Source organism: Arachis duranensis, chromosome 2, assembly GCF_000817695.3.
Source record: "Arachis duranensis cultivar V14167 chromosome 2, aradu.V14167.gnm2.J7QH, whole genome shotgun sequence".
Taxonomy (NCBI): Eukaryota; Viridiplantae; Streptophyta; class Magnoliopsida; order Fabales; family Fabaceae; genus Arachis; species Arachis duranensis.
Genome location: NC_029773.3, coordinates 68,537,999 through 68,552,897, shown reverse-complemented (window position 1 = coordinate 68,552,897; position 14,899 = coordinate 68,537,999). Strand labels below are relative to the sequence as shown.

The following is a 14,899-nucleotide window of genomic DNA, read 5'->3' as shown; positions in this document are numbered from 1 at the left end:
TTTAACAACTCTAATTATTTATTTTGCCAAAAATAATGTTTGTCATCACTAATTATTTTAGTTAATTTCTTAACTCAACACTTTTTATCTTGTATTTGATAAATAAAAAAGGGTGGATGTTACAATACTCCTATATTGTTTAGAGTTTTGAAATTCCTTTATATTATTAATATTATAATATGTGTTAGCACAATATTTTAAAAGGTATTATAATAATAGAGCTTTTAATGCATATTGATAAAATCATTAAGTGATTAATGTATTATTTTTGTAAAACTACAAACAAATATTTATAACTATAAATACTTAACTACATATTTAAATATTTATTATACTATAACAAATATTAAAGAGTATAATAAAATAATTACTTATTAATAATTATTTTATTATACTCATTAATATTTTTTATAGTAATATTTAAATATGGTATAAAAAAGAGGAGTAAAAATAAATATGGTATAAAATGGAGGAATAGATATGGTATAGTAATATTTTTATTTGTTTTGAAAATTAAAAAATTATTTTAATTCATTTAGATAATTTTTTCATTATAGTAGTCTTTTATATATAATTAAATTTAAATTTTAAATTTTTAGTATTAGTAAATAAAATTGATTATAAAAATTACAAAATTTAAATCCAAAAAATTATTTTTAAAAGAAACATCTTGAAATGAATATTAATTTTAGTAGATGGGTGTTTCACAATATTTTTCAAAAGAAAAAAATGAAAAATAATTATTCTATGTTCTAAAATGAAATTTATTTTTATTTTAAAATTTTACATTAATAGTTTAATATATCTAAATGTATAAGTCTCATATTTTTTAATATCTAAATGTACAAGTCTCATATTTTTCAGAAATACTGTTAATAGAATGTTTATACGTACGAATATCTAGAAAATAATTGATACATAGAAAAAATATTATTTAAATTTATCTCATAAAATTTGTCTTATATACTACTTTTTTTCATCTATAGCATCATGATTTTAAAAATTAATTATATTATAACATACTATTTAATTAGGATATATATAAATATATATTAGAAACAAAATTAATATTTTTTAAAGTGTTATTTTAAATTAATTTGTCAAAAGATACTTCGAAAAAAAAAGAGATATTAAAAATAAGTTTAGATGCATTGAGGTACTGCATAAATTTTTTTAATATTTTATTCGAGATATTTATTTTAGGTTATTAGTTGAATGTAATTTTAGATTTTTATAATTAAAACTAAATTTAAAAATAATTTTAAGTAAGTAGTCACAAATCAAGGAGTAGAATAGTGTTATATTATCGTCAGATTTTTAACTAGAGTTGTTGTTTCTAATGTTTAATTTATGAAGTTAGGGAGTAAAATTATATTCTTGAAAATTATATTGAAACAGTAATAAAATGTTAATTAATTACTTGTTCTAAGCTTTTCTATTAAGGAGTGGTATATGAGTCTTAATTGAGTTATTAATTTTTTTTATAAAATTAAGAGTGAGATTGAATCATGATTTTTTAGATGAGTATAAAAAGATTATAATTTAGTTTGGTAAAATTTTTTGAAGAGGTATTTGTTTTTTTAAAAGTTCAAATTTTTTATTTTGTATTTGATAAATCAAAAAAACTATGTACTTGTATTTGCAGCTTTTAAAAGATCAGGTATTTCCGAAAACACATAAAATAGAGTTTTTTAAAGTTAGTTTGTACTTTTTAAAATTTAAAATTCTAATATAACCTTATATTAACGAATTTTCAAATTTAAAATTCTAATATAACTTTATATTAACGAATTTTCAAATTTAATGTTTGTATTTATGTCTATTATAGTATTTTTAAGTTTTAAAAGTTATTTTATCAAACGTAATTATTGTTGCTTGTGTTTATTGAAAGCTATTTTTAATTTAATTTACTCAACATAAATACTACAACTTTTAAAAAATTATCTTTTAGAAATTAACTTTTATAAACTACTTTTAAAAAGTAAAATTTTATCAAATTAAACTTATGTCATTTGAATTATATTTCGTTGGTAATTAAATTTTCACTTTCTTTTTAAAAATTTTGTATTTTAATATAATTTTGGATAATATTATTCAAATAAAATTTATTTTTTTATAATTATATTTGACAAAAGATCAGATATCTAAACACAAATTATATTAACATTGATATCCAATTTTAATGAAAATTAATTTTAATAAAATATATCATATCAATATTCATTTACAAATATTAATCGGATCCAAATACATAAATTAAATAAATAAATCTTTCTTTCTTTTTCTTTTAACCTTATGGATAAAGATAGGATTCATTTCAATGGTAAGTCATGAAAGAGGTCGAAACACGTATACTATTGATGATAAGAATAAATTTAATAGTGATAATTATAACATATAGTCCCAAATAAAAAGTATATTTAATAGTTCCCTTTGTGCGCTCACGAGTTACCTCATATCACGGCTCCTTATAAAAAGCATTTAATAACAATAATAATTATATGGAAACAAATCAGAAAATTTATTTGTACCATTATTATGTGATACGTAACCATATGTTACCACATTAGTCAAACATTCTATAAAACTTTCTCACCAAATAGTTGAATACACTAAAGAAGTTTTATATTGGATGGTCATATATACTATAAATACTAAAGGTTTACAGAGAAAAGAAATTGTGCAAATAAAAAAAAAAAAGAACAAATTTGAGAGAAAAGAGAATTTTCAAGTGAAAATGGCGAGAAAAGAAGCTTTGGTTTTTGTTTTCTTATGCCTCATAATCGTGGCATCTGTGGCAGCCAGAACTATTCCAGAAGCAAATGTCGATAATACAGAATTTCTTGATAACAATAATAAAATTGATGGTAAAGTCCTCATATCATAATTTCTGTTTATAATATTTGTGATTTTTTTAAAAATATATTTTATATTTAATTTTATTAAATTTTATTCTTAATATTTTTTTTATTTATATCAAAGTTATTATTGAACATTTTTTGTTTTATTCTTAATGGTCTAAACGTAGTTAAAGTTTAGTATAATTTTGACATAAATAAAAAATAAAATTAAATAAAATTAACGTTAAAATATTTTTAAAAAAATTTATAAACATCAAAGATAAAAAATATGCCTAAACTTTTATTTATAATCACAATTGAAAACTATGACCATAACCAGTTTAATGTGGTAGTTTTTAAATGTGAAATAAAAATGTCATTTACTCTTTCTTTTTGCTGGCAATCAAGTAACATTTATTAGGTAGTGTTTATTTTATTGATTAAAATTGAATTGAAAGATTAAAATTTAAGTAGTACTGTGTTTAATAATCAGAAATTGTAATTAAAACTTTAGTTTTTGAACAAAAGTTTTCACTCACTTTAATACTTTTAAAAAGTGAAGAGATAAATATATAATATAAAAATTTAATTTAATTTTATTATTGTAGTGTTTATCTTTCGATCTTAATCTCCATCTCCTTTCAAAACGCAATCTTAGTTAGCCATGTTCTTATTTATGTATGTTTGTGTTGGTGTGTGCTACATTGCATGACAAGTGTAGAAGTGCCACTATTCTTTGGTTGTATATCTTTCTTCCTTCCTACCAAGGAGATAGATATATACGTGTCATTTATATTTTCTTTAGTTTATTTTTTATATTGTGTTTTATATCTGCCACTCGGGAAGATAGTTAGCCGCATCCATGGCTAGTATTTACCCAACTTGACTCCGGATAAATTTTTGAATGCTTGATATTGTTTGTTGGATTCTATTTATCTAAGCCAAATATTAATAAAATTATAATTCAGTGGAGTAAGATAGGAGTAGGATAGATTAAATTGCAGGTATGGTTAGATTAGAATAACAGTAGTGAACAATATTAAATAACTAACAAAATATTAATTTGGCAGCGTTGCTTACTAAATTTTGGATATGTTTTGTCACTTTACAGGTAAAACTCGGACCTGTTGCATTGCAAATGCGTTCGTTGGGGGCTGCTTGTGGTATTGCAAAGCGAAGCTCACATAGTCACCATACAGCCGCATGGATTATACAAGACACACGATGCACTACCATGGGCTATGCAGGATTTGAATAATAAACGTGTCCTTCATCCTAAAATCGTCGTGTTGTAATAAATTAATGTGAAACAAATACCATGCGTGAATATCTTTAGTAGTTAAGTCTTATGGTTTGTGACTGATATCTTAATAGTTATTTTGATAATACTTAAGCAATTTATCTAATCATATTTTGTGCCACAACATAATCCAGTAATTTAATAATCAAATATAATAAAATTGGTCCAATAATACATTGATTTAAAATCATTCGAACAAAAAGTTATTTATAACATATATGCATGAATCATGCATACTTTTTAATGTATGCAGTTTCTTCCTCGTTTGAACTTCTGCGATCATATTTTCTAAATAATTAAGGTAGATATTTTTACGAATATATAAAAAAATTATTCAATTTATAGTTTTGTTAAAATTTTTTAAGTGTATTTTTTATTAATTCATTTAGTTTGTGTATATCTTATTTTATTGTATAAATATTATTGAATAATTATTTGGTATATATATATATATTTTATTTTTTGTACAAATATTCTTAAATAATTATTAAATATATACTATGTTTCTATTATAAATATTTTTCAATAATTATTTAAAAAATATAAATTTATTTTAAAACTTCCTATATAACTTACAAAAATGACCATACTACAATTAATACAATAGCATAATTATAAATGAAATTACTAATTATAATATAAATATGTTAAATACCATTAGATTTAGCGTTGTGCTTTAGAGATAATTTTATCTGCGGATTCACTTTTCTAACAGTAAATTCATTGGTAAAGTTGGAGAAAAAAAAATTGACGCAATGTTTATTGTCGTATTTACTGACGGATTTAGCCCAATTAATGAAATGCTGCATTTTGGGTCACGTACAATGCGTTACCGTTGGATTTATCCACTGCTATATTCGACGGTAGAGATTCTCTAAATTCGAATGCCGTACTCGCTCTCCCTTCATTTCAAAACAACCCCTCTCTCTCTCTTTATATATATATATAGGACTCGATTGGAACTCATTGCATTGCTTGAGTTGTGTCGCCGTCGATTGAGCTGCTGCCATCGCCTCTGCTCCCTCCTTCAAGTAGGTTATTCTCCTCCATCTTTTTATTATTTTTTTTACGATTTTAATTAAAGAAAATCCTAAATGCAATTTTGCTAGTCAATCACTATTGCCGCACCATTTGTCCTACTACCACGTTGAAGAAGTCTTCCATGCCGTCACTATCTCCACGTAAATCCTAACCTTAACTTATTTTACCTTTAATTTCTTATTTTCAGTACTTTGAATTTTCAGTACTTTGAATTTTAACTTTAATTTTTTTAGTTAAATGAGTAATCCGTCAATCTAATATTGATAATTTATTTCTTAAATGAAAAAATAAATGTACACATAATTAAATATAAATATTATTTGACATCATGTCTTAAAATGTCTTTTTTCTTAAATTTTACAGTATTTTTTGAAATATTTTTTTAGAAGTGAATGATGTGTTTATTGTTTTTGGACTAAATTACCAATGTTATATACTCTTTTGATTTCTAAATTAGTTGTTTATTGATGTGCGAAAATTAATGCTTACGGATACTGGCAAGTACACCAGATCATTCAAGTAATACCACGATAAGTATTGTAAAACCAAAATAAATAATAAATAATTAAATAATAAATTAATTGTGAGCAAAAAAAGTTAAAAAATTTAAAATTTAAAAAATTATTGGTGAAAATATAATTAATTACAAAAAATACATATTAGCATTAAAATTAACTGTACCAGCTTAAATCTATCCGATATTGCGTATGAAAAAAATAAAAATGTAGGACTAACCAGAAAAATGTTTAAAATAAAAACTAGAACATTTATCTTAAAGATTTTGGTCCTCGGTGCAGCCTGTGGGCTTAAATTACAAAGGGCCTTCACTTAAAGCCCAAGCCCTCACCACCGGAACAAAAATTTAGAGAGAGAAAGCCACGAGAGAAAGAGAGAACCAAAAATCCTAACTTCACCGTTTACAGTTCCATTCAAATCCATATATCTCACAAATCGTAGCTCCGATCAAAGACCCGTTTGTGGCCACGCGACCACTTCGTCATTCTCTTTAATTCTATACTACTTTTGTAGTGAGTATTCACGAGAACCTTTGATAATTTCTTTATTTTCTATCAAATTTGCATTTTGGTTGTGAGGTGTTGAAATATTGTGATTTTGAAAGCTCAAGTACAATCTCTAGCAGAATTTTAACCCAAGAGTAAGTGGTACGAGGTAAGAAAACTCAACCCTTCCATCATCCCTAATTTTGAGTAAAAATTCTAGTGTAAATATTTGAATAATTGATGTAATTAGATTATATGGAGTAGCTTGGATTGCTTGATTTATTTTGCTGCGAGTTGGAGGCTTGGGTTGATTGTGGAGCTCTTGATTAGAGGAGGATTGATTAAAGCTTGGGTGCGATTGAAGAGGAAATCTAAATTATTAGAAACCGCCGTCAACGAAAGTGTGTGTATGTGTGCGCGTGCACGTGCGTGTGTGTGCGTGTGTATGTGCGTATGTGTATGTGTGTGTGAATACGTGCGCGTGCGTGCGTGCACGTGTGTAGGTGTGTGTGCGCGTGCGTGCGTGTGTGTGTGAATTTGGATATAAATTATAGTTTGATAGTCTATTATGGCTATTGATATGAAAATTTGGATTGGAGGCCGTGATTAGGTGAGGTACACCTTTTTTTGTAACTTATTAGCCTCAATTGAGGCATTGAAAAGGTTAAATTGATGTGTTGCATTTGTTGTTGTGAATGAACAATTGTAATGAATTATGAAAGTGAGTTGGAAATAGTTAATTGTATTGAAATTGGTTGATTGGATTTTGAATGGCTAGGATATGATTGAGAATTGATGATTGGGTAAAAAGGGTGCCTCGGATTGGTTTAAGTTGGTTTGAAAGAGGCAAAATTTGAAAATTTATAAAATGGACACTTATGCAAAATTTTGGTAAAAATTGATTTTTGACTAGCTTCAATGAGGGCATAACTTAGCACTCGAAGCTTGAAATTTTATGAAATTTATCTTGAATTAAAGCCAATGATGAGAAATTTAAAACCATCAAAGAACAAGGAAAAATGAATTTTGTAGCACAAGTTACGCAAGATTGAAATTGTTGATAAAACTAAAATTTCAAAATTCTGCTGCATACCAGATTTTGACAGAAGAAAAATGTCGGTAAAGAATTTCACAAAAATATCGCGTTGCAAGTATAGTTCTAAACCAACAAATTAACCTCTGTCAATATTTAAATTGTTTGTCACTTAAGCAAACCCAATAAAATTAACCGAAGTATTAAACCTCAGGTCATCTCTCAAGAAATTGCAGGGAAGTGTAGTTTATTGTTGGTTATAAGATTGTATCTTTTTGGGTTTTGTAATAAGAAACAAGGAAGTAAAATGGCAAGAAAATAAATCAATAACTAAGAAAGCTCCTAGGAAGGATTGAGAATTAGAAGTTCTATCCTAATTGTCAGCATCGCTTGTAATGGTGGATGCAAATTGCTCTCACTTAGTTAACCTCTAACAGTTGAAGGAAAGTCAAGTGAGCAAATCAACTTGAGTTCACAAGTCCTAGTCAACTCATAGTAAGACTAGCTTTGGTGAAGTTCAACCTAACCGACAATCTTTAATTACCATTCAACAAGAGACTTTGACAACTCAAGAGTCTCTAATTAATCAATCCAAGCTAAGAATATAAAAATCTAATTTAAAACACTCCCAAATATTTTATCAAACACTTGGAAGGTACAAAATAAAAGTATAAAAAATTAACAAGGAATATTAAATCTAAACAACCAATTGCAAGAATCAATGACTAACAATTAAAGAGAGCAACAATAAACAGAGAAAACATAAATTTCATTAAAAGAAATCAAACGTAACAAGAGCTTATAAACATAAAAATGACAATAAGGGGAATTAATAAGAGAAGAAGATGAACTAAAGTTCTTAAACAAATAAAATTAAGAGAAATCTAAATTGAAGGAAGATTAAACTTGAATTTGAGAAGATCTAAAACTAAAACTAAAAGAAACCCTAAAACCTAGAGAGAGGAGAGAGAGAATTCTACATCTAAAACCTAAAATTATGTGAATGAATGTTGAATGAATGATTCTGCTCCACTCCTAGCCTCTAATCTGTAATTTCAGACCTGAAACTAGGTCAAAAGCAGCCCAGAAATTGCCCCCAGTGTTTTCTGCACTTGCAGCACGTGATGCTCTTTCACGCGTACGCGTCGCTCACACGTACGCGTCGCTTGAACTCGGCACTGGCCACGCATAGGCGTCAGCCACGCGTGCGCGTCTTTTGGACATTGGCTCAGTCACGTGTACGCGTCGTCCACATGTGCACGTCACTACCAGATTCTCAAAACTTCAATTTCTTGTGTTCCTTCCACTTTTGCATGCTTCTTTTCCATCCACTAAGCCATTTCTGCCCTATAAACCCTGAAACATTTAACGCACGGCATTGAATGGTAATAAGAGAGGATTAAAATTAGCAAATTTAAGGTCAAAGAAGCATGTTTTCAATCATAGCACAAAATTAGGAAGGAAAATATAAAACATGCAAATTATATGCATAAGTGTGAGAATAATGGAGAAAATCAACTTAATTCAATACAAAATAAATCATAAAATAGTGGATTATCATGCGTGTGCGTGCGCATGTGTGCGCGTGCGTGTGTGCGTGCATGCGTGCGCATGGGTAGGTGCGTGTGCGTGCGTGCGTGCATGTGCGTGTGTGTGTGCGTGTGTGTGAATTTGGATATAAATTATGGTTTGATAGTCTAATATGGCTATTGATATGAAAATTTGGATCGGAGGCCGTGATTAGGTGAGGTACACCCTTTTGGTAACTTATTAGCCTCAATTGAGCCATTAAAAAGGTTAAATTGATGTGTTGCATTTGTTGTTGTGAATGAACAATTGTAATGAATTATGAAAGTGAGTTGGAAATAGTTAATTGTATTGAAATTGGTTGATTGGATTTTGAATGGCTAGGATATGGTTAAGAATTGATGATTGGTTACAAAGGGTGCCTCGGATTGGTTTAAGTTGGTTTTGAAAGAGGCAAAATTTGTAAAATTGACACTTACGCAGAATTTTGGTAAAAATCGATTTTTGACTAGCTTCGATGGGGGCATAACTTAGCGCTCGAAACTTGAAATTTTATGAAATTTATATTGAATTAAAGCCAGTGATGAGAAATTTAAAACCATCAAAGAACGAGGAAAATGAATTTTGTAGCACAAGTTACGCAAGATTAAAAATTGGTGGTAAAACTAAAATTTCAAAATTCTGTAGCATACCAGATTTTGACTGGTATGCGCGCGCATAGAGTCGTGCGTGCGCACTAGATAGAGACTTTGTTTAACCTAGTGTGTAAGCAGAAGGTGGTGTGTACGCACACTATGGGGAATTTGCAAGCTATGTGTGCGTACGCACCAGATGGAAATTGTTGTCTAATCTGTGCATGTGCACAGAAGTGTATGTACACACACATTCTGATTTTTCCCCAAAATGTTATTTTCTGTTTAGCCTTCTTGGCAAGCTTGTAACCTGATGTAATCCCCATATGATGTCTAATAACTAAATTTTATGCTTTGAAAAGAGTGTGGGTAAATTCAATGAATTAAATTGATTTATTCTCGAATAAACCCTTGGTTAGCCGGATAAAATGTTATGGGAACGGAGGTTTGTCCCATCCACGGTGAGGACGGTAGCAATGTCCCGCTCACGAGATAATGAAATTGATAAATTGATAAAGAAATTGTGGTTAACAAATCTAATAAGTTATGAAATTAATTAAAGTCAATAATTATGACTGATTGTGGTCTAAATGACTGAATTGGCAAGGACGGAGGTTTGTCCCGCTTCCATGGCAAGGTCGTGGGTTTTGCCCCGCTTGTGTATTGGTTTAACACTTTTTCTGGGTAAGAACGGTGGTCTCATCCCGCTTGTTCGTGGTTGTTGATTTAATACTTGTTCTGAACAAGGACAGAGGTTCCATCATGCTTGTTCATGGCTGTGGTGTGATGTCGGAGCGGTGGTTTTATCCCACCCGCATTTCACTTTCTCTCTATTGCAAGGTGAGATAGCACCCTCCGTTGAAGTGAGACAACACTTTTCGTTATTTTGGCATGGTTTGTACCTTCAGGAGAAGGTGAGACAGAACTCTCTGTTAAGATAATGGTACCATGACTTGTTTAATTCCTCCTGGGTATGTGCACCGAGAAACTGATCTGGGTGTTGCCAACCAGATTTTGTGTCGAATTTGGCAAAATATCTGACATGTAAGCTCATGGCTAATAGGACAGACATGTATCATGTGTATCTATATGTTATTGTTTGAGTGTGCGTATTGCATTTGGTTTGCCTATCTGAGAATTCTGTTAATTGCTAAATGTATTACTTGCTATACTTGTTTTCTAATTGTGTTTGATTTACATTGATTATTAATTGTGTTTGACTCTACTGAATTGGATACCAAATTGAATAACTGGGATATTGAGAATAAAGATTACCTTGTGTTAGAAAGAATTAAGGCTAGAGACAATTGATAAGGGCTGAGACTTAGCATATTAACCCTATTGGGATTAGTTAAACCTTATGCTTGAACCTTGTGTGTTTGGAGATTAGGATTTCCTAGCGGGTTCATGTCTCTTAATATAGTTTTTATTTGGAACTATTATCCTACTGGGAACTTTCGTGTTCTCACCGGCTGTGTAAATTTTTGGTTTTTTAGATACAGAGCGTGACGCACCTCGCTGACTATGCAGGATTTCTTTTGGGCAAGCGAACAAGATTTCCCTTTTGTTGAGATTTAATTTGTACTTTGTATCTTTCTCCATTTTTAAAAGTATTATTGTATAGTTCTCTTAGAGGTTAAATTTTTGAGAAATAGTATGTTATTTTATATAATGTCTAGTTTGTAATATTCTAGCTAGCCTTTTCTTTGTAGGTCAAGACTAGTTCTTATTACGTGCTCTATTCAGAATCTTACATATATATCTATATATCTCTTTTGATTATGTATAAAATGCTGCTTATCTTTAATGCTTGATGTGTGATAACGGTCGTCGTTTTGTTTATCCTTTTTTCACAGGCTCCTAGTTATATTATTATCCTTCAAATACTATGTATGTATTTTGCTTTTTGGTATCGTAATGCCTCACAACCTCTAATTTACGACTATATCGTAAGACTTTTTGTGGTAGGGTGTTATAGATATCATTCCCACGAGGATTAAGGGATTGAGAAAGCAAATATCGAATTAAATCGCTAATCAAATCAATTGAACCTGGATTAATAAGGGTAGGAACCATGTCTTGCTTGGAACTTTGAATGCTTGAATGATTATGGAGGTAGTGATGAACGTGTATTTGATTATGAGAAAGAAGTGGTTGAGAATGTCAAGGGTTTCATAGATGTTTATTTTCCAGGAAGCTTAAACCTTATGTTTATTTATTTTAATGCATGCAAAGATATTTCCATGACAAAGCATAGATAATTAAATTTCAATTCCTTGGCAATTCAATTAATCTTTAATTAATCAATCGCCAATTCCTTGGTCAACTGATTAAGAAAAGAGGTTTAGAACAATTTTGATTTAGTTTCAAATAATATTCAAAAGTAGTTCTAGTTCAAATTATATGTCACATATTCAAAACTAGTCCTACAAAATACTATTCCTAGTCAAATCAAAAAGTCATGAGAAAGAGTTTCAAGCTTAATCCCGATATTAAATTTTCTAAAGTAATAACATAATTCAAAATAGAATTAGAATATTTTTCAATACTTCTAACCCTAAAGAATGAAGAACGAAAACTCAATCTTGAAAATAGATCAATGCATAACTTTAAAATAAAATAAAACACTTAGATTAATTATCCATAAGAAAAGTAAATAGAGCTTTTAACCCTTAACAAAAAGGTATTAGTTACTCATGGAGAAAGATGCAAAAACAATGCTGAAAGGTTTGCTAGGGTTCCCAATTCCTTCTCAGTGAACCATTTTCATTTATTTAAATCCTAAGGCTACCTCAAATTCAAATTCAAATTCAAAACTAAATCTTTATCTTATCTTTTAGGAAGAATAAGATGACTAATAGCAATAATTCAAATCTTAATTATAACCAAATCAAACCAAATCCTAATTTTACATAATCTTCCTTAATCTTAACCAAAATTACATCTCTAGAGAGTGGGCCTCGATTGGCGTGGCACTTGGGCTTGTGGTGTGGCATGCTAACTCATTGTGGGCTTGAAGGCATTACATGCTTGGCTTTGGCATGGCACACTAACCTGTTGTGAGCTTCAAGCTATTGCACGCCCTTTATGGTGGCATTGCACACTAGCTTTCCTGCTTTGTTGAAGGTGTTGCACGCTCTTCTTTGGAGTGGCATGCCAACTTCTTCTTGGTTGATGGCGTTACACACTAGCTTGTGGCGTTGCACACAGCTTGTTATCCTGTTGAAGGAATTGCACGCCCTTGTGGTGGCATAGCATGCCAACTCTTTCATGGCTTGCTGGACTTCATGGCGTTACACACCATTTCTTGGAGTGGCATGCCAACTTCTCTATATCTTGGAAGGCGTTGCATGCCATTCTTTGGAATATCATGCCAACTTCCTGTATTTCCTTAAAAGTACTTAAAAAACATATTAGTAACAGAAAATACCTCAAATCAATCGGTTTAGATGAAAGAAACTATAATTAGCTTAATGAAAATTCAAAAAGAATGCAACATGCCAACCTCTGAGCATGCCACAAGCCCAAAATTGGCTCCCTGGGTGAGTTTTGTACTTGGCATGCAACACGCCGAGAAAGTGACGTGTCACACGCCCAGTAAAAAAGGAGATTCAAGACAATTCAAGAAGTTGGCATGCCACACACCAAGGCAAAAGGTGTGGCACGTTGGACCAATTTTTCAAAAGGTCAAACTCAAGGCATATCAAGCTTGAAGTTGGTGTGCAACACGCCAAGGAGGTGGTGTGTCCCATGCCCAAAAGTGGGCTCCTAGGAGGCATAGTTCATGGCGTGCAACACATCAGGCTTAAGGGACGTGTCATTTTGACACGCCTTCAAAGGAGAAATTGAAAGCAAAACTAGCATGTAACACACCAAACCCTAGGTGTTCCACACGCCATAAGTGGTGCTCCCATGGGTGTCAAGAAAAGTGACATGTAACAGGACAGTTCCTGGGTGTGCCACACACCAGGATTGATGCTCCAGGGCCATGAAACAGAGTGGGCGCACAACACGCTAGTGAATGGCCGTGCCACACGCCCCAAGGACCGAGAATAACATGCTGAAAGAGAGCTTTCCTCAGGCCCATATTAAAGCACCAAGTCAAGGATTGAATCACCACATCATATACTTGACAAGAATTGAAGATTAATTACGGAAGATTTGATTTGATTTGTTTTAATAAAGTTTGCATTTAATATTTAGGTTTTATTTTGAGGTTAGTATAAAAAGAATCCTGAAAACTAACCTTTAGATCTTTTTTCCATTTTTAATTCTGAATTTTGGATTTTGATGACTAGCATGAGTCACTAATCTCCCCGGTTAAGGTTAGGAGCTCTGTTGATTCTAATGGACTAATGTTATAACTTTTCTATATTTGATTAATGCATTGATGTTTTCTTAAGAAAAATTTTTGTTCTTTATCAAAAGAATTTGAATGTATTGGAAAATAATTCTAATCAGACTTAAATTCTCTTAATATATTGGAAAAGTTAATTAATTGAATTAAACTTGAAAAATTATTCTCATGGTTCTTAGGTTTTGAATTTGGACTTAATAAGTGACATTGAATCAGCTAAGTTTGGTTCTTGAGAATTGTGTGATTTTTAAATCAATGAACGTGCTTAATCTCTTATGACAATAAATTTATCAAAGAATTGATAATTTATTACGATTAGAGTAATTGAATTACCATGAAATTGGAGTTTGATTACTTATGATTTGCCATAAATCAAGATGGATAGTGAAAAGCATTTTTTTTGGAAGTCTCAACATATCTGAAACCTTAACTATTTTGAATCATATTAATTTCTCAATTATTTATGACTTGCTTTTGTTTAATTCCCATGTTTTATGCAAATTGACCTTGAAACTCTATTTTCTGATTGTCTGACTAGAATAATCAATTGACCATTTCTTGCTTAGTCTGTTAATCATTGTGAAAATGGTAACACACTCCTGTGGTATTACTTGGTACGACTTGGTGCACTTGCCGATCGTTTGTGGTTTTATAAAATTTGCATCAAATTTTTTGTGCCGTTGCCTAAGTGAGATTAATAACAAACCAATCAAATAATTACCTAGATTATACCTTTCTTTTCTTGTTATTTAATTTTTGTTAGTTACCTCAATGGGGATTCTCTTCACTTTGACATAAGGAATCCCAATTTTTCTTATTTTCGGTGTGTGTGTTTATGCAGAACAATAAGTGATAAAGAACCTCTTTAATTTGATCCTGAAATTGAAAGGACTCTTTGAAAGCAAAGAAAATAAGCCAAAGACCAAAGAGTTGAAGAAGAAATTGAAGAGAAAATTGAAGAATAGCCTGAAATCAATATGGCAACTAACAACAATAATGTTATTGCTATAATACCCGGTCTAACCGAAATTAATTAAATAATAAGTTAAATAGGAGCGAATATGGTTAGAAGATTTGGCAATTGGAATTTGATGATTTAAATATGATATTTGGATTCAGTGAATTTTTCTGAGTCAAAAAACATAGTTTTCTGCGTAAAAGCACGCAG

At 30.3% G+C, this 14,899-nt stretch overlaps 1 long non-coding RNA gene across 1 annotated transcript; it reads left to right on the top strand.

Moving 5' to 3' along the window:
- Positions 1-2,618: 2,618 nt before the first annotated feature.
- On the top strand, positions 2,619-4,246 carry LOC110277859 (uncharacterized). The gene is made up of 2 exons (XR_002370781.2): positions 2,619-2,867; positions 3,952-4,246. It is a non-coding gene; the product is annotated as an uncharacterized LOC110277859 (long non-coding RNA).
- Positions 4,247-14,899: the final 10,653 nt, after the last annotated feature.